General features: G+C 30.4%; 1 protein-coding gene across 5 annotated transcripts in view; it reads left to right on the top strand.

Moving 5' to 3' along the window:
• Positions 1–3,397, top strand: part of LOC106745214 — a 37,175-nt gene that overhangs the window by 32,795 nt on the left and 983 nt on the right. The window lies entirely within an intron of this gene.

Here is a 3,397-nt window from a genome sequence, read left to right as displayed (position 1 = left end):
AATATTATTTTAATATTGAATAATATTCATATAATATTCTTGAAATGTATTACACGCTTATAGGGTTGAAACGGGAAAAGAATATTGCAACAATGCTTTCCAAGTTTCTCCAAGATTCAGCTGCTTCGAAATTTCCATATTCTAGATCTGATAGAATGTTCCATTTATATTTATAAAGGATTTAAAAAAGAATATGACTGTATCGCAAGTTGGTGGAAAAAGTGACATTGAGTAAATTAATTTCAAAACGAAAATAGAATGTTGGAATATTAAATTGGAATATTACATCTGCGATTATAATTTGAATTACAGTTACATCTGCGATTATAATTTGAATTACAGTTTATTACTGGGCCCATGATGTTACTTTCCCTTACAGAAAAGTATTGCCACCTATAATAAATTGGCCGGTAATAAATTACTGTTGCTTAGTAATTTTATTATTATTTATTATATTGTTATTCGTGCGAGTAACAAAGTTACTGGGCAAAAATAATTTATCATTGGCCAATTTATTATAAGCAGTAATATTTTTCTGTATTTTTCTGTATGAGTTGTAACTTCTCTTTCTTTTCATCCAAGTTGCAAAATTAACGGTTAAAAATTTTATAATCTTGAAAATTAATATCTTAATTCTTAATTCTTATTATTAGGTGGTTGTATATAAAATCGCCAATTTTTGAGCGAAAGAAAAGATAGTGGTTTGGTAGCAAATCGACGAACTCGTTTATTCAAAGTATTGCCCATCGAAACAGACAACCTTGGCCCATCTTTCGGCCAACAATCGAATTCCACGCAGGAATAATTCGGGTTCTTTGGAGGCAATCCAGTCATCCAGCCATTTTTTTGACTCCTTCGTACGAGGTGAAATGCTGTGCCGTAAGCGCTGACTGCATCGACCGGAACAAACGGTAATCGGAGAGAGCGATGTCTAGGGAATATGGCGGGTGGAATAGGATTTCCCAGTTCACTCCTAAGTATTTCTTGACTGGTTGAGCAACATGCGGCCTGGCGTGCTGCAAACTTGTCATGGCGATTCTTCCATTCCGGCTTCTTCTCGTGCAGAGTTCGCTTCAAACGGATCAGTTGCAGTCGATAACGATCCCCAGTGATGGTTTCAGCAGCGGTTTCCGTGTCCTCAAGTTTCTTTGGTGGTTTTCCGCGAAGAAATCACCACTTTGCAAGGGCGAAACCACTTTTGCACGTTGTGCTCAATGCAGCATGTTCGGCATACACTTCCTTTAGCAAACGATGCGTTTTCGCGGGCGATTTTTTGTTAGAAAATAATGGAGCATAACTTCCCGCAAACGTGACTTATTTGGAACAAAACTTGCCATTGTAAGCACAATCAAAATGATGTTAACGCGTCGCACAAATATCACTTATGGCATTTTAGCAGGACTCTATAGACCGGTCATCATGTGTATTGCCAACTTTCAATTCGAAGAAATAGTGTACCTAACGTTATTTATTACTAGCGGGCGGTTTCATGTGCAACCACCTAATATATTAAACTTGTTTAATTAATAATTAGAATTATGATTCTTAATGGAAAAAGTTTAATCGAGGAATAAAATCTTAATTCTTCGATAAGAAATTCAATAAAAAGCTGGAGTGATAATTTTTAATTATTAAAATGAAAAAATTTTAATTTTTCAAATTTTTAATTTAGAATTAAGAATTTGATTTTTAATTGAAGATTCTTTATTGAGAAGTGGAATTTTAATTGCCGATTGAAAATATTTAATTAAAAATTGAAATTTTAATCCTGGGTATACATACACTGGAGTCTCTGAAGAAGTGAAACTTTAAAACTTTATTATTGTTAGAATTAGCAAATATAGATTTTACGATCATCTTAGAAAGGTGTTTGAAGTCTCTTCGATAGCTCACAGCGGCAAGAACAGTTGGTTGTCGTTAAACTGTGCGACAATGTGTCAGTGAAATTTCGTTAGGGTCTTTCAGAAGTCCCAGTGTGTCGTCTGCGTAACATTTGCAAGTAAGTAAATCTTGTCATTTACTTTATTTCGAGTTAACAGTGTAAATTCGTACTCAAAATAATATATCTGATTATGTTTTTGTTATTTTTTAAATTAAATTTCAATTATAATCACATTCAATTAATGGGTTAATTATAATGATTTAATTTCAAATATATATTTATATATATTTATTATAATATATATAGTATAAATATATATATTTATTATAATATACAATTATATTATATTTAATTAATGATTTAAATTTAAATATATTGTTCATAAATAGTAGTGAATATAATGTTATAATAGAGAAATCTTTTCCATAGTATTGTCTACTTTGTCAGCTTTATTAGATTTGAGCTTGAAACCGCAGAATATAAAGTAATATAAGTATTAATATGTCACAGACTTATTTATTATTGTATATAATAGAAACAACTCGCAGTTGCAAAGAGGTAAGACAGGAGAAGATAAAAAAGATTCTGTTTATTTATCCGCGATGCAAAATTCCTCAATGTGAATCCCATCGGACGTTATTACGTACGAAATGTATTGAAAATTATAAAGATATGGTAAATTAATCCGTTTTTCTTATATTTTCTATCATTTATGCTTTTTTCATATAAATAAATATGCATTAATAAGATATCGAGTTTGTACGCGATTTCTCGATTAGAAAAAGATATCATGGTGCTTGATCACCCCCCCCCTCCAAAAAAAATTCGTTTGACTTGGAAGGCTCCGTGACTGCCAGCCATTCCCAAAACTCAAGTTGGCTATGAAAAAAGCATTACGACCATTCAGAACATCCAAAGAGCTTTGACCGCAATTTCAAAGGCGATTCCGAAGACGTGAAACAGTAACTGCTTCAATGATATTTTTATTTGCTCCCAGCGTTGCATTCATTCAGAAATATATTTTGAGTAAAGATAATTTTTTTTTAATGTGTAATCGACATCTTGCATTTTTTGTCGGTACTAGCCGCAAACCTTTTTTTTTAATCGCTAATTACAAAATATACTTATAATTACAAAATATTATAATTTGAGGTTAAAATATAGATTTCTGATGGAATTGTTTAAATTAAAAGTAATTAAATTCGTAATTTTAAAAATGCATTTCTTTAATTTAAAACTGAAGTCTCGATTCTTAATTAAAGATATTTAATTGAGAAGTAAAGTTTCAACAATTCTTTATTGAATATTTTCAATAGAGAATTAAGATTTTAATCCTCAATTAAAAGAATTCAATAAAAAAAAAGAATCGTCTACTAATTGGATATGATTAATTAAGAATTTTAATTATACTATCTATGAAAGGAATTACAATTGAGAATTAAAAGTTCAATTCTCGATTGAGAATCTTCAATTAAGAATTAAATTCTCAATTATAAAGTAAACATTTTTAATTGA

Source organism: Dinoponera quadriceps, unplaced genomic scaffold, assembly GCF_001313825.1.
Source record: "Dinoponera quadriceps isolate SergipeBrazil2010 unplaced genomic scaffold, ASM131382v1 scaffold1270, whole genome shotgun sequence".
Lineage (NCBI taxonomy): Eukaryota > Metazoa > Arthropoda > Insecta > Hymenoptera > Formicidae > Dinoponera > Dinoponera quadriceps.
This window is presented reverse-complemented; position numbering and strand designations above follow the sequence as displayed.